Source organism: Mirounga leonina, unplaced genomic scaffold (assembly GCF_011800145.1).
Source record: "Mirounga leonina isolate KUSES-001 unplaced genomic scaffold, KU_Mleo_1.0 Mir_200, whole genome shotgun sequence".
Lineage (NCBI taxonomy): Eukaryota > Metazoa > Chordata > Mammalia > Carnivora > Phocidae > Mirounga > Mirounga leonina.
In genome coordinates this window covers 12,360,595-12,384,474 of record NW_023270503.1, presented here as the reverse complement: position 1 = coordinate 12,384,474, position 23,880 = coordinate 12,360,595, and the positions used below count along the sequence as shown (strand labels likewise).

At 36.7% G+C, this 23,880-nt stretch overlaps 1 protein-coding gene across 9 annotated transcripts in view; it reads right to left on the bottom strand.

Moving 5' to 3' along the window:
* The window catches only part of BCAS3 (BCAS3 microtubule associated cell migration factor), a 598,224-nt gene that overhangs the window by 164,235 nt on the left and 410,109 nt on the right, over window positions 1-23,880 (bottom strand). The gene's annotated exons all lie outside the window — the stretch shown is intronic.

Sequence of the window (23,880 nt, the reverse complement as noted above, 5' to 3'; positions counted from 1 at the left end):
GGGACTAACCAGCCTTGGGGCTACTTCCAACCCTTCCCAGCTGTTGGGTTGGGGTTTTTTGTTTTTGTGGGCTTGAGAAAGCATATTTATATAAATGATTGCCATATCCTTTGCCAGCTGTTGACCCTGCTCTTGTCCCGGTTGGGGCATGGTTTTCATTTTTAGCGGCCACAGACTGGAACTGACCCTGATAGAGTTAGCACGCTATGCAAACAGCTTTACGCGCTATTGCTGTGACAGTTCAGACAATGGATGCACAGTGTAATCCGAGGGACCGGTGTTTCCCTTTGGGCAAATGTCACAGAATCCAGAGCTGGAAGTATCAGTTGAAAAAATAAATTCTGAGATGCACTGTGTTATGGAATAGCTTCTCTTCAGTAATTCAGACTGCAGTGATCTCAGCTAGGGTCAGAGCAAGAATTTATCAGCAGCAACATGTATGAACATGTTCATGTATGAACCCAAAAAGTTCTCTAGATGGATCCACAGAGGCAACTGCTTGTATACTTATGTGAGAGGTAAAAAGAAGTTGTATTTTCAGTTTGAAGACTATGTCTACATGCTTCCGATGTTATGGTCCATACATTTTTAAATAATCTTTTTTTTTTTTTTAAAGATTTTATTTATTTATTTGACAAAGAGAGACACAGCCAGAGAGGGAACACAAGCAGGGGGAGTGGGAGAGGGAGAAGCAGGCTTCCCGTGGAGCAGGGAGCCTGATGCGGGGCTCGATCCCAGGACCCTGGGATCATGACCTGGGCCGAAGGCAGACGCTTAACAACTGAGCCACCCAGGCACCCACGGTCCATACATTTTAAAAAATTAAATTCTTGTACTTGAATAGGACAAAAAGAAAAATCAGTCTGGGCTTTTGATCATTTTATAGCCTACCAATAATCATTCCTAAAGATCCAATCAGATCACTTCTTATGCTCATTACCAACCAGAATAAATCTATGTTTAATCTGTGGATAACTACAGACACGGTGAACTAGAAAGTTTAGAAATATTCTTAGGGAGAGAACAATTGGGGGAAGGGGACCCACAGGGATGAGGGAAGAATATTCCATTAAGGACAATTTATCCTGAACAATGAGTATTTTGTCTGCAGTTAAAAGAGAATGAGCAGCGTATTTTTACAACTTTCATAAATTGTATTAAGTCTTTCTGGCCATAAGGACCAATGGTATATGTGGAGAATGAAGACATTTAATTAAAAAGAACTTGATTGTTGATGCTTCAAGTGATACAACTACAGAAACTGACGTTTTCTAATATTTGATAATTTACCAGTTCATTTAGTCATTGAAACAGATTATTATTTAGAGAGTCTAACTGTAAATGGAAAGTAGCAAGATGGCTTGTCAAAAAGAAGTCCTGTATTAGGTTTTCTCCTTCTCTGCTGTCAAGCCTGCAGGCTGGCTGGCTATGGCAGATGGAGACTGCCATACGTAACTGTAATTAAAATGTGAACCCCATCTTAGAGGTCAGAACAGAATAGTTGACAAATAGGGAAGCTGGGAGATGGAAAGAGAAAATATTTCCTGACATAGGCATTGTCAGTCTTTGAAAAACAATCCAAAAGGAAATTTAGCCTATGAATTTAAGCGTCACATACTTAGTATATCTTTTTAAAATCCTCAGAAGCTTGAGGTCTGGAATTGCTTTAAAGGCAGCTCAGAATTTCAATCAGCTTTAGCACAATGAAAATTTCAAGTGCTGGGGGAATTAACTGATGGGATCTTTGAAGCTTCTATGAGCTCTGATTAACTAATGACAAAATCTGTGAAATTACAAGGCGATATTTTCTTTCTCTGACGTAAATCTATGTGGAATAATGAGGGAAAGAAAATGCAGCCATTTGTTGCTCACAGCTCTCGACTGAAATTTCACACCCACTGGTACAAGCTAATGGCACAGTCTCCGGATATACCTCTTTTGCAAGCAAAATATAATTAGATTTTTAAAAATTCAGAATTATATCTCCTTTTATATTAATTATTGATATATTTGGGCTTATTGCTACCATATTTTGTATGCTCTGTTCTTCTGTGCATACTATTGCACTTTATTTTATTTCTAATCATTTTTTCTCTATATGTCTGAAAGCTACAGACTATGTTTTTGTTAATGGTTTACCCTTAATTTTCATCATACTGCACACAACTATTAATTTCCCCAAGTTATTCAATAACACAGTATTTGTCCTAAATATGCTTTAATTGCCACTGAACAGCCCCATGCCTTCCTTGTCATTATTGTCTGGGGTTTTAGTTTCATACCAACATATGATCACATGAAAGGTACTGTTATTATATTACTATTATAACATTCAAAGTTAATTACCAACATAATTCTCTACTGTGCATATAACACTTTACCTCTGTATTCACATTGTTATGGTGAAGTACTTCTTTAAAGGGTTTTCTTTTCAGCAAGACTGAATGATAACTTTAGCTGGGTATAGAATTGTAATTTAAGAATTATTTTTGCTCAGCACTTTGGTATATTATTCCATTGTTTTCTGGCATCTAATGCCATCCAATGGAAGTCTATGATCTATATAATTTTCATACCTATGTAGGTAATACATCTTTTCTATCAGCTTTTTAAAAATCAATGATCTTTAATTTTACTATAAAGTATATAGATATGAATTTATTTACATATATTCTGCTCAACATTCAAGTTACACTTTCTTTTTTTTATAAAGATTTTATTTATTTATTTATTTATTTATTTATTTATTTATTTGAGAGAGAGAGAGAAAGCATGAGCAGCGGGGAGGGGCAGACGGAGAGGGAGAAGCAGCCCTTCCCCCCCTGCCCCCCCTTAACCCCCCCACCCCAGGCAGGGAGCCCAACACAGGGCTTGACCCCAGGACCCTGAGATCATGACCTGAGTTGAAGGTAGATGCTTAACTGACTGAGCCTCCCAGGCACCCTCAAGTTACACTTTCAATCTGAGGACAAAATCTCTCCAATTCTGTAAATTCTTAGTTATCATGTGAATATCGCTTCTTGGTCATTCTATCTTATTATTTTGAAACTCTTATTAGGTATATATTGAAGTTTATAAACTCCTCGTTTCTTAACTACTCTTCTACATTTTTTTTTAAGATTTTATTTATTTATTTGACAGAGAGAGAGACAGTGAGAGAGGGAACACAGCAGGGGGAGTGGGAGAGGGAGAAGCAGGCTCCCCGCTGAGCAGGGAGTCCGATGCTGGACTCGATCCCAGGACCCTGGGATCATGACCTGAGCCGAAGGCAGATGCTCAACTGACTGAGCCACCCAGGCATCCCAACTCTTTCACATTTTTATATCTCTGTGCTGCTTTCTGAGAACTACTATCTAAAGATACAGTCTGAAATTGTTAATGAGTTTTAAAATGTCAATGTCTTTACTATTTTATTGCTAATATTTTGAAGTGATTTTTTTAATATTCACTTGTTCTTATGTCTGCTGGCTTTGTTTTATAATTTCCTGTTTTATAAAGCTATACTTTTATCTTTTTGAGAATCTGAAATATAAAGAGTTTTTTCAGATTACTGTATTATTTTCCTTTCATCTGAGTGAATTCATCTTATCTTCTGACTTTATTGTCTGTCTTTTTTGGTATTAATGCATTACTTTATTTTATGGATTTTGACATTTGATCTGTAGGCTCATCTTCAGTCTGAGTTACAGTGAATTCTTTTCACTTTCTCTATGAATATACCACTCCCTATCTTCCAGTTTAATGGTTACCTCTATGGAATCCCTAAAACTCCAGTCTAGAATTTGGTCTTATATTGAGTAACTAGGGATCAGATTCCTTGCTAATATTGGGGAAAATCAAAATCAGAAAATGAGTCAGTTCCTAAGGCTGTCATTGTCTTCTCACCTCCCTGGGCATTCAATTTCAAATAAGCCACAGCTCTTGGCAGCAGTCCCCAGTAGCTTTCATTAGACATTACTTGGTCCCAAATGGAGCACTCTGCAGAAGCCTAACTCTCAGCCACTTGAACCATCTTTCAGACATTAACACCCATACTCTCCACCTCTTGGCCCTTAACATTTCTGTTCCAATTTTGGTCCATGGAGATGTCTGTCTTATTTTTAAGCTTTGTCATGTCTTATACATTTTCTTTTCTGTTGTTTTCCCTCTTCTATTTTTCTAATAGTTTATCATCAAGGTATAGACTTATAACATCATTTTACTGAAAGAGTTCCCCCAACCAACTTTTTAGTAGTCTCTAAGTCATTAACCTTTTGATTTTCTTCTAAGCCAAGAGGGCCTCATTATTGCTATATCACAGATACTTAGATATGCAAGCCATGCTGAAAACTTCTTATAATTTATAATTATAATCAATTTCTTATACTCTTAATTATTCAAGTAATGAGTGAAAAACACTCAAATTCGGGGTGCCTGCATGGCTCGGTCAGTCAAAAGTGATTGACTCTTGATTTCAGCTCAGGTCATGATCTCAGAGTTGTGAGATCAAGCCCCAGGAGCTTAAGATTCTCTCTCCCTCATCCTCTGCTCCTCCCACTCCTCTCTCGAAAGAGAGAGTGAGAGAGATAAAGAAAGAAAGAAAAAAAAAGCACTCAAAATATATCCTCTTAGAGACGATGGACTCTGAAAAACAAACAGGGTTCTAGAGGGGAGGGTGGTGGGAGGATGGGTTAGCCTGGTGGTGGGTATTGAGGAGGGCACATTCTGCATGGAGCACGGGGTGTTGTGCACAAACAATGAATCATGGAACACTTCATCTAAAACTAATGATGTAATGTGTGGGGATTAACATAAGAATAAAAAAAAATCAAAAAAATATATATATATCCTCTTAAATGATCAAAACAAATAAAACGTATTCAACATCAAAAAAATGCAAACTTAAAGCAAAAGACACCACTTTTGCATAACGGGTTGGCAAAAAGCTCAAGTTAAGAGAGAGAGTAAAGAGAAACCATTCTCTTACATTTATATGGCAGCACAAACCTGACAATCGTTTGAAAAGTGATTTGGCTAACATACATCACAAGCCCTAACAGAACACATACTCGATGGATCAGCCATTCTACTGCTGGAAAATTTATCCTGAGAAAATAATAACATAAATGTACCGAAATGTACAAGGAATTCATTGTTTATAAAAGCAAAAAACAAAGCTAACAATAGCAAAACAAACAAAAGTAAAGGAACAAATAAAGTATTTATTAACAAGAGACTGGTTAAGTAAATTACAGAAGACTACATGGTCACTTTAAAAATATACTCATATACACAGAAGAGAGGTGAAAGGTTATACCAAAATGTTAACTCTGGAAGTATGTTAATGGGTAATCTCTATTTTCTTTTTCTATGGCTATGATATTAAAATTTTTATTGTTACTGGACCATGTGTGTATATCTCTATAAAGACTAAAAATTAAGCAGAGGTGAGAGGAGTAATTACTCTTAAATGCACAGAAGGGAAGTGAAGGGAGATAATATGAGCTTGAGGCCAACCAACTGAATCCCTCGACTGTCTTTACATATAAATATATCCCCATCCACCTAGAATTATTTCTTCCTATTATATAAATCTGAGCTTCCTTCTTTTCAAGATCTCTAACCCAACCTCCTCCTGGTTGCTCAGGATCTTGCTCTGTCAGGCATCTGATCTCTCTTCCATTTCTAATTCACCGCTCAATTCTGCATCCTTTACTCAGACTATAAATAAACTCAAGTTTTTTAAAAGAAAAAAAAACCCTCTTGAAAATGACATCCCATGTCCTATTTTCTCACTCACTACTCATTCCAATTCACTCCATAATTAGTAGTAAGTGTGGCTCTCATTCTGACTGCTATACATGAACTATTCTTGCTAATGCCTCTTATGACTTGCTAATTGCTAAATTCAATATATATTTTTATCGTTATCATCCAGGACCACTGTACTATCCTATATTTAATGACACTGCTGGTTGAAATCCAGCCCCCCACCATGACTTCCGGTGGTAACGTATTTTGGGTTTTAGTCTTGATTCTCTGACAGCCCGTTCTGAACAAATCATCCTTTGCAGGCCTCTAATATCTCGCTGATACTCAGGGTCTGCTCGTGACCCGCTATTTTTCTCATTCCATACACTTTTCTCTTTCATCTACACTGATAACTCCCAAATTTTCACTCAGGGCCAGGTAGTCTACCTTGGTTCTTACTGGTACGTCACTTTCAATACTCCTAAAATTAAAAATATTGAGTTCCCCCATTAATCTGCTTCTCCCCTTATATCTTCTCTTCCATTCAGTTAGCGTAAAGAGAAACCTGAGACTCATATTAAACTCCTCCCCCTTCCTCATGTCTGATATCCAATCACCATGTCTGACAATTTTTACTCCTAAACACTTCTCAACTTTCTACTCTTCTCCACTCTCCTTTCACTTCCATTTACCCCTGCCCCAGGTCAGGTCAATACTATAAGTGGTCTTCCTGACTCCGGTCTTAACCTTTCTTCAAATCTGCCTTCTCTACAGCTACCAACTGGAGCGTTTTGTAATGTATATAAGTGCTAAATCATTATGCTGTACACTTGAAATGAATATATTATATGTCAACTACAATTAAAGATTTTAAAATGATAACAAATAATAAAATCCAAAAAAGTTAGGTCAAAAGAGAAAACAAAATAAAATGCAAGCACGATTATATCATTCTTCTTCTGTTTGAACCCTTCTCCATTCCTTATAAGATATAATCCAAACTTATTAACTAACACACACACACACACAGAGTTCTGGATTCATCTCTTATAACTCTCTGCCTAGGAATTTATATTATGGCAATGTCAACCTCCTTATGAGCCCTTTGAATACATTGTTGCTTTTCTTGTCTCTATACCTTTACTTATGCTACATTCTCTACCTGGATTGCTCCTCATTCTGGGTATCTTATCTCTAGAAAGCTTTGCTTAAATATTCTCTACCTTCCTCAACACCAAGCATGTAACAGAACTTAACAACAAAGGGCATACCCTATGAAATCTGCTGTTCTTTACTGTATATCATATTATTAGAAATCCAGTGAATTTTAATCTCTTACCATAGGTTTGATACATTTGAAATTTTTATGTATATATGTTACTTCCTCTCCTTCTTTTTACACGTTAAGCTCAACACTGCACTCTGAGAAGTCTGCATTAAGGAACTTGCCCTGCTTGTTGTACCTTTCACCCACAGTGTATTCATTATACGCTTATTCACAGGCTAAGACCTACGACTAAGGTTACACAGAGAAAGAAAGCAAATCACCAGTAGCAATAAAGTTTTTTAAAGGCAAGTAAAATCTCCTTCTAGTAATCAAATGAGCCAAGACATAAGAGAAACAACTTTGGTATAAGAGACCTAACAGTGACCAAGCAACCAGAGCAGGCTTGTGGTTTATACCAGAATATAAACCAGGAATTGTGTGGAAATTCTCATGAGGAAACTCCACAGAGAACACTTATTACATGACAGTTGACGAAACTACATTATAACAGGTGATTCTTTTTGCTGAAGAGTAGAGAGAACAGGAAGGTTTCGGATATCAGGGCACCAATTAAATAGATCCCTAAAATTGAAAATAACAACAACAAAACTTGCCAGTTTAAAAGCTGGACATCGTTTAATAGCAACAAGAGCAAGGAGAAAGACTGTCTTAGGAGAGAACGCATCTCTGAAATCCTAAAATTCTGCTGTGTGTTGGTTAGTTTGGTATGTAAATATGTGGGGGAAAAAACCTTAAAAGTTGAAAACTATAAAAAATAGAGGCATTTGTATGTTGGGAAATGGATGTTAAAGGATACAAAATATTTTAAGTCTTAGAAAAAAGTTCACATTGCTTCATGGACTAGGAAGAGGGGCTAGAAAGAGATCTGGATAGAAAAAAAACACCTCTACGAAAACTTAAATAAATAAAATTTGATCAGAAAGGAGAGATTCTTTTAAAATTGGGAGAGATTAATTTGGCATGTTACACAAATAGGAGGAAATCTACTAAAAAGAAAAAAAAAGAAAAAAAACTTAGCTGCTAATCTTAGGTTAATAGCAAATGACCCCATCCACTCTTAACCTCAAAGACTGACCTCTTGACCCACAGCCAGTGGCCCTGTTCAGAAACATGTTGCCACCAGAGTAAATAAAAAGAGAACATAACGTGCTGAAATTGTTACTGCTAATGACAAGTGACACACACTTTATCCTTCCAATGAGCAAAACCATCAATAAATAACCCTGAACATGTTTGCCAATATTCTTCTGGATTTTAGTTTCCTCTCATGTGTTTGTTAAGTTTTTATTTATTTATTTATTATGGGGAAATTAGTATTCTTAGCCCTGGGCATTTCAGAAGGAGGTTTTTTTTAAGTACAGACTATAAATGTAAGGGAAAATCCCCATGGCAGGATGTGTTGCTGATCAGTCTACTCAGTAATTCATACCCATGCTCTCTTTCACTGGGCATGGTCCATACTAAAAGATAAATAATAAGAGAGGAGTTTCACAGACATACCAGAATTCTAGCCTAGAACACACGTCACAGACATAAAGTCCAGAGATAGGAAACTCTAAAAGCCTGATATTCCGAGTATTTTAAATTCTTAAAATTTCCTACTGAAGAGTCTATCTTGATGTCACCGATAATGCTTAAAAGCTCAGATATAGTTGATGTTGCCAAGGTGATTCTATAAAAATCAACATGTAGAAACTGATAGCACTACAGTATTTTTGAAATTTTGAACACCCCTCCATTTATAAATAAAGTTTGCTTCAGTTTTTTTTCCGCTCACCCAAATATATATTGCAGAAAACATTTCTTGAAGGATAAAGAAACCGATAGTATTGTTGGCCTCCAAAGAGAGGAACTGGGTAGCTGGGGGACAGGGGTAGAAGAAAGGCTTTTCATTACGTACTCTTTTGTATGTTTTGAATTTTGAACCTTTAAAATTAAAAACATGAAAAATTAAAAAAAATTCAAATAAATAAAGAACACAAATTATGAGCCTATCTATAACCAAATTCAGAGAGCAGGAAAAAACATATTTAAGTATGAAAAGATACGAATTCCAAACAGGAAGCAGGCTCCGAGTTACACACTACAGATTTGCATGGGTAGACTAGTGCAAAACAGAGGTAGAATATAGGGACAGATAACTAATTTTAATAAAGTTAACCTTAATACACAGGTTAAAAATTACTTTATAGAATGTATATGAATCTGCACATAAGATGTAGTACAAAAAAATAGTAATTTAATGGAATAGAAAGAGTAGGGACACTACATTTTTCAAAGTAGCTGCCTCTTAGGCGGAAAATAAAAATTACCTTTCACCCTCCACCCTCCCCCCTCACCTCTCCGCTAGGAACTCTATGTAGTAAATGTACAGATGGAACCAAACTGTATATACAATTGTGAATTGACTATTTTCTTCTATTTTCTATTTTCTTCTTACACAGTATTTCCAACTTGAAGATAAAAAAATGAAGGCTTTTGACCACAGTTATAATTGTAACCAAACACGAGCACATAAAGTAATATAATCCACAGTTCTCAGAGATAAAATTATGTTTAACTGTAAAAAGCAACCAGTTTCTTTCCATTTCTCACTCAAATTTTTATTTTTGTAAAATGTTTTCTGCTTTAAAGTTGTTCAAGAGTGAAAGATGCTTTGACATGCTTTTAATTGATTCGTTTTACACTCAAAGGGAGGATAACAGTGATTTGTGAAAGGATTTTTTTTTTTCTGTCTTGCACACATCTCTCATTTGTCCATCTTAATTCAATTAAAGGAAATAAGGACAGTTTGACCGATGAATGAACCATATTTTAACCGAGGACACGTCTATTTAAACTGGAGTGTATCAACCACTGTAATTGTCAGTTAGTTACTTCCGATCTCTAACTTTTGTTTTCAGAGGTCACAGCATGGTCATGGAAGAGAAGAACATACTAGAATATGGATAAGTATTTAAACCATTAGCCCATTAGCTATTCAAAAAAAGAAAAATTTTAATTATTACTGGCTTACATGGAGATAACTCCACCCAGCTAGTAGCTTTTGTTGTGCTAAAGGCCTATAAATTCAAATACAAGGAAACTTTTACTTGTTTTCATTGAAAAAAGTAGGCACAGTTTTATTATGCTGGGCCTTATAGTTTCTGATAAGTTTTGTTGTTGTTGTTGCTTTAATTAGCTTGAGAGGGGCATTAATTTACCTTCAGTTAAACTTACCAGTTTTAAGTGTTGAGTTTGATGAGGGTTTGTTTTTTTTAAAGGGTATAGAACATGTAATCCATCACCACAGTCAAGATATGGAATATTTCCAACACTCCAAAAAGTCTGCACATGCCCCTTCGGAGTCAATTCCTATCCCCCCAACTCCTGGCCCCTGCCAATCACTGATCGGCATTCTGTCTCTATAGTTTTGCCTTTTCTAGAATTTCATATAAATGGAATCATGCACTGTGTGTTTTATGTCTGTCTGTTTTTAACTTAACATAATGCTTTTGCAATTCATCCACGTGGCCGCATGTATCATCAGTAGTCCCTTTTATTGCAAAGTAGGGACAGAGCACTGTTTGGTCTCTTTACCAACTGATGAACATTTGGTTTATTTCAAGGTTTTGGCTATTATGAAAGAAGCTGCAATGAACATTTGAGTACAAGTCTTTGAATAAACATATGTTTTCATTTCTCTTGGGTAAGTACCTATGAGTGGACTAATGGAATCATATGGTAGATGTATATTTATAAGGATCTACCAAACTATTTTATTAAGTGGCTCTACAATTTTTCATTTCCAACAATAATGTATAAGGGTTCTGCAGTTTCTCCACATCCTCATCAACATTTGGGATTATTAGTCTTTTAACTTTTAGCCATTCTCATAGTGCATAGTATAATTTCCCTCATGTCTAATGTCAGAGCATCTTTTCATATATTTGTCACTTTTTTATCTTCTTTGGCGAAGTCTGCTTGCCCATACTTCGAATTGTGTTTCTTGTTATCGAGTTATAAGAGTTCTTTATGTATTTTGCACATGATTCCTTTATCAAATAGAGTAAATTCTTGTTGTTTGTGGGACTTATGTTCCAAAAAGTCACCTGAACACTGAGTAAGTGAATACTGAAATTTCCTAAGGGAAAAACACAGCAAGGTTCCGGTGAGCTTCTGGTCACAATATTTTCATTAAATAAAATGCCATTCACATTATATGGTTCATTTGCCAATGTCTCATCAGAATTGAAAACTAGTCTCAAAAGCACTGAATGGCCAACAGGCAAATAAAAAGGTGCTCAACATCACTAAATATCAGGGAAGTGCAAATCAAAACCATAAGATACCACCTCATACCTGTCAGTAATTATTAAAAAGACAAAAAATAACAAGTGTTGGTGAGAATATGAAGAAGAGGGAACGCTTGTGCACCATTGGTGGGAACAGAAACTGGCGTAGCCACTGTGGAAAACAGTATGGAGGTTCCTCAAAAAGTTAAAAATAGAGGGGCCCATGGGTGGCTCAGTCGTTAAGCGTCTGCCTTCGGCTCAGGTCATGATTCCAGGGTCCTGGGATCGAGCCCCGCATCAGGCTCCCTGCTCAGCGGGAAGCCTGCTTCTCCCTCTCCCACTCCCCCTGCTTATGTTCCCTCTCTCTCTGTGTCTCTCTCTGTCAAATAAATAAATAAAATCTTTAAAAAAAAAGTTAAAAATAGAACTACCATATAATCTACCAATTCTACTTCTGGGTATTTATCCAAAGAAAGTGAAAACATCAATTTGAAGAGATATATGCACCCCTATGTTCATTACAGCATTATTTATAATAGCCAAGATATGGAAGCAGTCTAAGTGTTCATCGATAGATGAATGGATAAAGAGGATATATATTCATATATATATGACTCACCCAAAAAAAAGAATGCCATTTGTGACAACATGGATGGACTTAGAGGGTACTATACTATTTGAAATAAGTCAGACAGAGAAAGACAAACACCACAGGGTTTCACTTACATGTGGAATCTAAAAACAAAACAAATAAACGAAAGAAAACAGAAACAGACTCATAGATTACAGTAAACAAACTGTTGGTTACCGGATGGGTTGGGGGGAGAGGCAGGTGAAATAGGTGAAAGGGGTAAAGAGGTACAAACTTCCAGTTATAAAATAAAGAAGTTATGGAGATGTAAAGTACAGGCAATAATATTGTAATAACTTTGTATGGTGACAGGTGGTAACTAGACTTCTGGTGGGGATAATTTCATCATATATTAAAATACTGAGCCACTATGATATACACCTGAAACTAACAAGATATTGTATGTCAATCACATTTTAATAATAAAAAAAAGCATCTGAAAACCTGCTCATCTACTTAACCTTTTCCCTAATACTTAGTGGATATTTTTTAAATTCTTCTGTAACCTTCCAATCTGCAAAACCTGCTTAATTACAAATTTAGCATTTTTGTGCTGTACTGTCTTTTGAAATATGCAAGCCAGCCAGCACTAGTCAAAATGGCTATAAGGTTTTCCTGCCCATGGGTAACATGACTATAAAGCTCTTTTCAGTTTTAGCTCTTACTTTAGATTTAGATGATACCATTTAGAATTAATTTTTATGTAACTTTACCTGTGATTCCCCAGGGGTAAATGACTTTTTAAGAATACTATCCACCACAATCTTTATCAGTTGTCATCTCCTAAATCCACAACTTTAGCTGCTTTTCCATCTTTTCCATAGCTTTACCAAGCACTATAGATGTTACTCTAGCATTTCCCAGAGCAGTCGTATGTACTTATCAATGAATTCCTCTTCTTTTCTCAATATGTATTGTATTGTTAATTCGTTAACATTGTACTCAAGGCCAACAGAACTATATAACTCATACCTGAACTAAGTTTAGGTAACATACCTATTTTTTTCCCCAGAAGGCACCCTGCAGCCTTCTCGCACTCAGGAACACTAGACAACACTTCAGTGCTATGCTTGGGTGTTGTTTTAAACAGCAAAATCACCAGCAAAAGCACAAAAGTGCAATGTGCCACTAAATAGATCAGAAAAAGGACACTTACCCATAGAATAAGAGTTCAAACAAGAAGGCAGAGCAAGTGTTCCATTGTTTGAAGTCAGCCGGGAAAGTGCATGTCAGGCAACTGAAATGTTTTACAGCTTTCCCCTATCTGCCCATGAAAGCACAGCAAACGAGTATTGTTATGGGATTATAAATTAATTTCAGTAAGTAGGTGAACTCGCAAATATAGAATCTGTGAATAAGGGGACCAAATGTTTATGTTCTGCAAAGATTTTCTTCCAGTATGTAGCTTGCCTTTTCATGTTTTTTATAGATTGATTTATTTATTATTTGAGAGGGAGAGAGAGAGCACGCGGGAGGGTGGGGGGAGGGAGAGAGAGAATCCCCAAGCAGACCCCCACTGAGCCTGGAGCCTAACAAGGGGCTTGATCCCACGACCCTGAGATCACAACCTGAGCAGAAATGAAGTTTAACCAACTGAACCTCCCAGGTGTCCCGCCTTATCATTTTCTTAACAATGGTTTTCCAAGGGCAAGTATTTACAATTTTGCCTTAATATCAATTAGTTTTTCTGGTTCAAGGTTTTGAATCCCATCTAAAAATCTCTGCTTAATTAAGAATAAAAACAGGGGCACCTGGGTGGCTCAGTCGTTAAGCGTCTGCCTTCGGCTCAGGTCATGATCCCAAGGTCCTGGGATCGAGTCCCACATCGGACTCCCTGCTCTGCGGGGAGCCTGCTTCTCCCCCTCCCACTCCCCCTGCTTGTGTTCCTGCTCTCGCTATGTCTCTCTCTATCAAATAAATAAAATCTTAAAAAAAAAAAAAAGAATAAAAACATATGCTACTTTTTTCTTCTTAAAGGTTTACAGTTTTAGCTCTTTATATTTATGATCCCATTTAGAATTAATTTTTATATATAACCTTACCTGTGACTTCCCAGGGGTAAATTACTTTTTAATTATTATTAATCTTAGCAAACCTCATGTTGAAAAATAACAAACATATGTTTATGGTATTTTTATAAGTCTACTGTACATTATTTAGCTTGAAGCATTATATAAATGAAAATAATACATTTTAAAGATTTAAATTAAAATAATATATTTATTTTGAACTACAAAGAAAAGGAGAAAGCTTTTTTTAAAGATTTTATTTATTTGAGGGGTGCCTGGGTGGCTCAGTCATTAAGCGTCTGCCTTCGGCTCAGGTCATGATCCCAGGGTCCTGGGATTGAGCCCCGCATTGGGCTCCCTGCTCAGCGGGAAGCCTGCTTCTCCCTCTCCCACTCCCCCTGCTTGTGTTCCCTCTCTCACTGTCTCTTTCTCTGTCAAATAAATAAATAAAATCTTTAAAAAAAAAAAAAAGATTTTGTTTATTTGAGAGAGTGCACAAACGAGAGAGCAAGAGAGAGAGAGAGGGAGGACGAGTGTTGGGGGGAAGGGCAGAAGGGAAGGGCGGAGGAAGAGGGAGAGAGAGAAGCAGACTCCCCGCTGAACAGGGAGCTGGACATGGGGCTCAATCCCAGGACCCTGAGATCATGACTGGAGCTGAAGGCTGAAGGCAGAGGCTTAACCACCTAAGCCACCCAGGAACCCCAAAGAGAAAGCTCTTACTAATATGAACATACTGAAAACACATTTGTCTAAGGGCGCCTGGCTGGTTCAAGTGGGTAGAGGATGTGACTCTTGATCTCAGAGTCGTGGGTTCAAGCCCCATGTTGGGTGTAGAGATTACTAAAAAAATAAAATAAAATAAATTTGGGGGGAAAAAAGAAAACACATTTGTCTAAAAACCACAGTTAAGACCAGGTTTAAGGCTTTGTTTCTATGAGGCTCTTGCCACTGAATTTTCCTATCATGAACACCTTGGCCACTGATACATGAAATGTGTAAATGTGCAAATAAGTAAAGTTTTCTAAAAGCAAGAAACTATAAATTTTTTTTAAATATTTTATTTATTTATTTGAGAGAGCGAGAATGAGAGAGAGTACATGAGAGGGGGGAGGGTCAGAGGGAGAAGCAGGCTCCTTGCTGAGCAGGGAACCCGATGCGGAACTCGATCCCGGGACTCCAGGATCATGACCTGAGCTGAAGGCAGTCGCTTAACCAACTGAGCCACCCAGGCGCCCGAAACTATAAATTTTTAAATGAAGGAAATTTCTTCATGGAAAACAATAATAGCAAAAAATTTTAAATGACATTTAATACTTGAAGAGTAGAAGGACCTCAAAAGAAGGTTCTTCTATTAAGGAAACATTTCCTTCAACAAGCCACAATTAGAATGAACACATGGAAAAGGTGAGTTCATTAAAACAAAAACAAAAACCCAATCTCCTTTCCCTCTAAAATGACACTGAAAGTACCAGTGTATGTTGGTGTTCAGCACACAGCTGAAATGAACAGGGTCCACAGCCACAAGAAGAATATCTCAAAAAGGTAAGGGACCATGATGAGCATGGAGTACAGAATTATTGAATCGCTATATTATACACCTGCAACTAATATAACACTGTATGTTAGCTATACTGGAATTAAAATTAAAAACTTAACATTTAAAATTTTTTTTATAAAGTTAAGGGAACAAAGTACTTCTGTATTGAACAACATAGATGAACCTCAAACACATGCAAATGAGCCAGACTCATAAGCCTACGTATCATATGATGACATACATATGGAATATCCAGAAAAGACAAATACATAGAGACAGAAATCAGATCAATAACTGCCTACGACTGGGGGTGCGAGCAAGGATTCATTCTTAAGGGTTATAAGGAAGCAAATTAACTGAGCACACCTGTCCTTTCCTTCTACTTCATATTTCACTCTTTATATCCTTTTTCTTTCCTTCATCCTCTCAATTATGCCCTGAAAATTTTTTTCAAATTTTATGTTTCACTCATCTCTCGAGGCATCTTCGCAAGCCAATGGATGTGTAGTCTACTCCCACAATGGGTCCCTTCTCTCTGAGCAAACAACATGACTTGAAGAAGCATTATCTCAGACCATCAGTAAGAAGGTGATCTTCACTGACTTCATACTGTAACTCCCAGCTTTGTCATCATAAAGCTACTCAAAAAGAAACACCAATTTGCAGATTTTTTTTTCCAAAGAGGAAAAAAAATTACTTTAGATCATAAGGAAATGATTGGAATAGTTAACTTTTTGGGTTGTGTCAGTACACAAGATTGTTTCTGGGTGTGTTGATCCATAAATGGTTGAGCAAAGGTTCAAAGAGAACATACCTGGCAACAATGGGTAGCTTCTCAGTTCTGAGTTGTGGTCAGCATCGTGTCCTGGCAACTCCATATTTTGTTCTGAGCTGTTTAGCATCCTTCCTTTGACCACCACCAGTGGGCCTGCAGTGTTCTAGGCCTTACCATAGAAGCATGGATTCAGGCCCAGATCTAATCATCTCTTGCCCCTCACCAGTCATGCCAATTAATTAATTAAAATTCTATAACAAATTGCCATTTTCTGCCAGGGACTGTTCCAACTGCTGGGAATTCAATGACAGAAGATAAGGCACCATGCAGCTTATATTCCATCCTTGGGCTCTACATGGTCATCTTACTTCCCCCTCAATTCAAGCGCTGCCTGGCTAGGATAATTTTATTCTGTGCCTAAAGTACAAAGCCAACTGCGGGCAAAGCCATCTGTGGAGCCGGACTGCTGCTGTTTGGTCCACTGCATGGACACACAGCATGGGACCAATGCTCCTGATAAAGGTAGCAAGCATCAGCCAAGACTTGCCATCAAGGCCCATCTCTTGCTGTAAGAGTCCTGAGTTATCTCCTCATACTTGTAAGACACACCTGTACTTTGGTGATACCTGGGGGCACATGACAACTTTCACTGTTTCTCTCAAATCCTCTGACAAAACAGGGTCCAAATTCAAACCACATTATTTCTACCCAGTGGCTCCCAGGCTAACAGTATATTGGCTCAGTATTTATTTATTACAGCTTGTTGGCTGAATAGCTTGATCTCTTATCTGTGGCCATAATCATTTTCTGTCTTCATTTATCTTTCAAGGTTTTTTAAATGAAATAATATATCTTCTCAGACTACTCATTAGGAAAAAAAGAGAATATTGTAAAGCTCTTGGGATTAATATAAAAATGTACAAAGGCCTCTCTGAGCTTTTAATCGGTCCTTCACTACAAGTCTCCTACACTAATGACTTAATGACGTTTGGCAAACCAGGGAGCACTGAATCTGGTCTCAGACACTAGAATATTCTCAATACGGAGAATTAATTCCATAGCAACGCTGTGCAAGTTAAGTGTCTCTAAAAAAAAAAAAAAAAAAAAATCCTAGATAGCTACAGCTTGCAAACATGTTTTTATGAACTCTCACAGCAAATACAAAGGGCTCTCCATGATATACTACTGGATTTCCTGCTGAAAGTATCAGAAGTGAGCTCTTCCAGATGATGTATATGCCCCCAGGCCTGGCCCAAGTTAGGCTTCAACAAAAGGACAGTGACATTTCACCTGCAAATTTCTAGTAAGGACAGACATCCCGCCTACCCTCCGGAGCTCAGAAGGTTATTCTTGTGTTAATGACCTCACACAACAGACAGATCCAGTCTTTCTGCTTCTCCTTCTCCCTAGAATGATTTCCTTAAAGCCAATGTTGGGCAAAATGCCACTAATACCACCATAAAGCCCCCACAGTGCTTGAAGGGGGAGGCAAGAGACAGAGGGTTAGGAGGTAATCAAGCTTACAGATTAAAGCTTACTAAAGCTACAAGATGAGCACAGCTCCTGGTGTTTATTGACTCTTCTAGAATTGAGCACCCTCCCCCATCCTCATGGCACAAAACACAAAGGTCTTTTCATCAATGGACCTCAAAGGCTGGTATGCTTTAGCATACTTTTTTTTTAGACTTCCAAGAACAGCATCTCTACTGGGGTTTTCTTTGGTATCCACCACAATCAGGCAACCTTTCCTGCCTTTCCATACAACATTAAAATTATTCATAGCTGCAGACAATGAAATTTTACTATCCATGAGCTGACATCTGGGAGGGCCGAGTACGCACAATATTCTACACACACACACACACACACACACACAAGTCATTTTCTGTGACAATAGGAGACAGGAATAGGAAAAAGTTAAAATAAAAATCAAAACCAAATAAAATACTATTTTAAGAGCAAAAAAAAGACTATATTTGCTTATAATTCAATAGTTTATAGCAGGACCTTTTCTACTAACCTACCCTGGTAGAGGTGCTCTAAGGATTGATTTTTTTTCCCCCATAAAACGTGCTAATGTTAGGCTGATTGGCTCAATCTACCTGTAACCCATCTCAGTCACTTAGCACATTAACCCACAACTCTTTCCTACCTCTTGAATTCCTCAACCCAAGCCCAGGAAAACAGCAGTCACTTAATTTTTAGAATTTAACAAACTACAGCACTTCTGTAATAAGCTAATGCTCATTACTTTGCAAACCTCCAGCATCTTCATGTAGGATATACAAACTTCATTCATTATTTCCACTTTTTGACGTCTTGGGGCTATACCCAGGTTGCTAAATTTGGGAGTACTAATTCCTGAGGGATATTTATTTGATTTTAAGCCACGAAAAATTTCCCACTGCTATTTGATAAATTGTATTACTTCACCCTTGCAACTAACTTAAAAGTTATGTAAATTATCCAGATGAACAAAAACAATTTACGATTATAACATTGTTAACCGAATTAGACAGCAATGACTACAGCTTCCCAATCGCAGTTTGAGACAGATAAATTTATACTTTATTGATAGCAGGAGCAGAAAGCCCTAATCACTAAACGCCGGCACAGTCTGGTTTCTGTAGGGTAATGACCCATCTCTCTATTCATAACAACAATCTCATTCATCATAATTCACATAAAAAAAAAAGAACTCTAGTCAAGCTAATGGAGGAAACGTGTGAAAAGTGATTGGCTGGGTAAAACTCTGTATGCAGCTGGAGGGTCCTAATTGATTATATTGTGCTGCAACTAAGCCTTCTGCCTAGTACAACAGATCTTTATCTAACTACATTTCAATTGATTTTCACTGATAGTCTTCTTTCTTATGTCTAAGGCTTAAAGTACTAAACTAATAAAAGGATAAAAGACTTTGTAATACAGATTTTAAAATACAATGTCCAAGCAGGACTTCCAAGGAACAAGATGGCAGACTGGGTGTGTATAGCTCACCAAACATACAGGAATCAGAACTGGTGAATTTGGGAGGTAATTTTTTTTTTTTAATGTTTAGGATTTGAGTCTGTATTTTATTTTATATTTTATTTTATTTTATTTTATTTTATTTTATTTTATTTTTTATTTTATTTTATTTTATTTTATTTTAATATTTTATTTATTTCACAGAGACACAGCGAGAGAGGGAACACAAGCAGGGGGAGTGGGAAAGGGAGAAGCAGGCTTCCCGCCGCGCAGGGAGCCCGACGCGGGGCTCGATCCCAGGACCCTGGGATCATGACCTGGGCCGAAGGCAGACACTTAACGACTGAGCCACTCAAGCGCCCCTTGAGTCTGTATTTTAGAGTCCAAAAGCAAAACACTAACCTAAACATTCAAAGATACAGTACCTAATGTTCATTTTATTATAGGATGTAGAAATGTAAGACAAAAGATTACCCATTTAGTAGGTATTACATGTTTCTTAATATACCCATTTTATTGGTTTAGTACAGAATCAAAATGCCCTGGATTTGGTTTTCTCATTAAAAATAGTGATAGGTTGGGGCACCTGGGTGGCTTAGTCGGTTAATCACCTGCCTTCGGCTTAGGTCATGATCCCAGGGTCCTGGGACGGAGCCCCACATTGAGTCCTGAGCCCTGCGTTGGGCTCCCTGCTCGGCCGGGAGTCTGCTTCTCCCTCTGCTCATGCTCTCTCTCACTCTCTTGCTCGCGCACTCTCTCTCTCTCAAATAAATAAAATCTTTAAAAATAATAAAATAAAAATAGTGATGGGTTTGGAGAGAAGGCAAGTACAATGGCTAGATAATGTTTACTTCCAGGTGAAAGAACTACTAGATTAACTGGAACACTAAACTAAAAATCTAAAAATAGCAAAACAAACAAAAACCCCCCTCAAAACAGCATTGCTGAACAGAATTTAGAATGAGGGTATACACTGCCATCCTTGAAAATTTAACAGTTTAACTGACATACAAGAAACTGTGCATATTTAAGGTAGACAATTTGATGTTTTGATATATGTATAACCTATGAAACCATCACTGCAATCAAGATACTGAACATATCCATCATTGCCAAAGATTTCCTTATGCCCTTTTGTGATCATCTCTCCCCTCACCCCATCTACATATCCAGGAAACCATACATTGGTTTTATATTACCATAAATTTGTTAGCATTTTCTAGAATTTCATATACATGAAACCATACAGTATGCATTTGTTTGGTCTGGTTCCTTTTATTTATTTGAGATCCAACCATATTACTGCATTTTTCAAAAATTCACTCCTTTTTATTCCTGCGTAGTATTCCATTTTATGGATGAACAGCAATTTGTTTACCCACTGACTTGATGGACATTTGAGTTGTCTGCAGTTCTTGGCTACCACAAATATAGCCACTGTTAAATTTTGATGTATGAGTCTTTGGGTGGACACATGCTTTCATTTCTCTTGGTTAAATACTTAGGAGTGGAATGGCTAGGACATATGGTAGGTATATGTTTAATCTTTTAAGAAACTGTCAAATTGTTTCCCAAAGTTTTTCTGTGATACTAGCTTTCCAATCATAGTGTATGTGAGCTCCAGCTGCTCTATGTTCTTGTCAAAACTTGGTATGGTCTGTAGTTTTCAGTATTAGACAATCTACTAAGTATGTAGTGGTATCTCATGGTTTTAATTCACAATTCCCTAATGACTGCTGATGGTGATCATCTTTGCATGTGCTTATTTGCCATCTGTATTTCTTCTTCAGTGAAATCTGTTCAAATCACTTGCCCAATTTTTCTTTGGTGGTTTTCTTATTATTGAGTTTTGAGTTTTCATATATTTACATATTCTTTTATCAGATACATGATTTGAAAATATTTTCTCCCAATGTATGGCTTTCAGTAATATTTTCTCCTAGTGTTGGCATTCCATTAATAGTATCAATATAAGAACAGATGTTCTTAATTTTGATGAAGTTCAATTTATCAATTTTTTCTTTTATGGACCATACTTTTAGTGTCAAAACTATGAAACTATACTTATATTGATTTTCTCTATTGTTTTTCTGTTTTTATTTATTTGATTTACACTTTGATCCTTATTCTAGTTTATCAAGATGGGAGCTGAGATGATTGATTTGAGATCTTATTTTCTAACATGGCATTTTAGTGCTATAAATTTTCCTCTAAGTACTGCTTTAGTACATCCCACAAATTCTGATATGTTGTGTCTTAATTTTCACCCAGTTCAAAATAATTTCTAATTTTTAAATTTCTTCTTAGATCCATTAGTTATTTAGAAGTGTTAGTTTCCAAATATTTGAGGATTCTTCCAAATATTGCATGGTTATTGATTTCTAATTTAATTGCATTGTGGTCAGAGAACATACTTTGTATGATTTAAATTCTTTAAATTTATTGAGGCTTGCTTTATGGTCTAGAATATGGATTATCATAGTAAATATTTTGTATGCCTTGAAAAGAGGTGTTTCAGCTGGTGGTGGCAAAAGAGACATATACCGATAGAAAGATAGATAGATGATAGATATCAATTAGACTAAGTTGGCTATTAGTGTTACTCAAGTCTTCCATGTCCTTGTTGATTCTCTATTTTATCAATTATTGAGAGAGGGATGTTGAAATCTCCAACTATAGTTCTGTGTTTGGCTAATTTTGCTTGCAGTTCATTTTTATTTCATAGGTTTTGAAGCTCTGTAATCAGGCACATAAACATTTAGAATTGATAGGTCCTCTTCATAAATTAGCACCCTTAGACTATGAATGTTCCCTTATTCTAAGTACTAATATTCTTTCTTCTGGAGTCTACTTTGTCTATTAACATAACCTTTGCTGTTTTCTTCTGACTAGTGTTATTGTTACTTCCACACCTTTACTTTTATCCTATTTGTGTCTTTATGTTTAAGTGGGCTTCTCATAGGAAGCATATAGTGGAATCTTCCTTTTTTATCCAAGCTGATAATTTATGTCTTTTAATTGGGTATTAGGCCACTTATATTTAATATGATTTTGTTTTAAATCAACCATATTGCTATATGTTTTCTATTTGTCCATATGGTTTTTGTTCCTTTTTTCTTCCTCTCTGACTTCTTTTGGATTGAATATTTTTATGATTCCTTTTATCTCACTTGTTGGCTTATCAGCTATATAAATCTTTGGTATTTTAGTGGTTACTTTAGGGTTTATATCATATATTTGTACTTATCAAAGTGTGCCCTTAAGGAATATTATAACACATCATATATAGTATAAAAAACTTAGGAATTTCATTATGATGTGCTTTTAAGCTTTGTTAGGCAGGCCTGGAAAATAGTCAAGGAAAATAGTCAAGGAAAAATTCTGCCCCACTGTGGAGACAAAACCCTTCTGAATATTCTCCCCATTTGCCTATAAATGGTAAGATTTTTCCACTGTGGCTGGGGGAATAGAAACTTCTTTGCAGCCCTGTGTGAGTTCCAGTGAATAATTCCCTCTTTTTAGGTGGTTCTTTCCTGGGCCTTGGGTAGCTTCTCATGTGCCGAGCAGTACTCAGCTAAAGGCTAGAGATCTCTGCGGATCTCTAGAGTTCTCTATCTGTGCAGCTCTCTCCTCTCTGGTACTCTGCCCTGTGCATACCGTACACCTTGGCTTCCCCAAACTCCCAGATTCATCTCTTCCATTCAGAGAGACTGCTGTGCTCCACCTAGATCTCCCCCTCCCCAGAATATGTGTTGGCAATGAGCCAATACAATTGTGGGACTCACTTCATTTGTTTCCCATCTCTTGGGGATCACTGTCCTTAACTACCTGATACCCAATACCTTGAAAGCCACTGTATCATGTAATTGTCCAGTGTGTTTCAGGTGGAAGGGTAAGTCTGGTACCTCCATTCATTGATGGCCTTATAAAATTCAATGTATGGAATATCCAAATAATACTTAGAAAAATGAATGTTAATTATTTCACCTTTATTAAAATCAACTTAAAGAAATTGAAAGGAACATAATCTATCTTAAACGAGATTAGTAAAAAATTGTATGATATCCACAAAGATCCTTAGCTTTAAAAAATGCCAATTCATAATCTTATCACTAATACCACTCTCTGCTTCTCAAATGGTCTTTAGCATCTGTATAACAAATGAAAAAGTATATTGGTTTTTTGGATTTTGTGTTTCTTTACGAAGGTTGAATTTCTAAAGTACACTAAGAAATCTTTAAACAAAAGAATCCTGTCTCATAATACAGTTAGGTTAGCCACATGCAGAACCCCAAACCAAGATATTATACAAAGGAGCGGACACACAAAATGTTATCTTCATTCTAGATATCATAAAAACTGTTAAGTTTAAAGTGATTTACCATTTTGCTTCATATGAAATATTTAAAAAGTCAGTTAAAAGTGGGCTTACTAGCAATTTATGGTCAAAACAACCTATGGTATTGTCTAAACATAGGAATGAAATCGTTATTAGAATTATTGAGAAAATACGTTTCTTGATTGTGAGGTCTTAAAAATTAGCATGAAATACATTCCAACTTTTAATAATGTATTAGCTGAGAGCACAATGAGAATCCCCGTATTAAAACAGATGACCATTTTAGATAATTAGGTTAAGAGCAGGCCCCTGCCTAATGTGCACCCATGG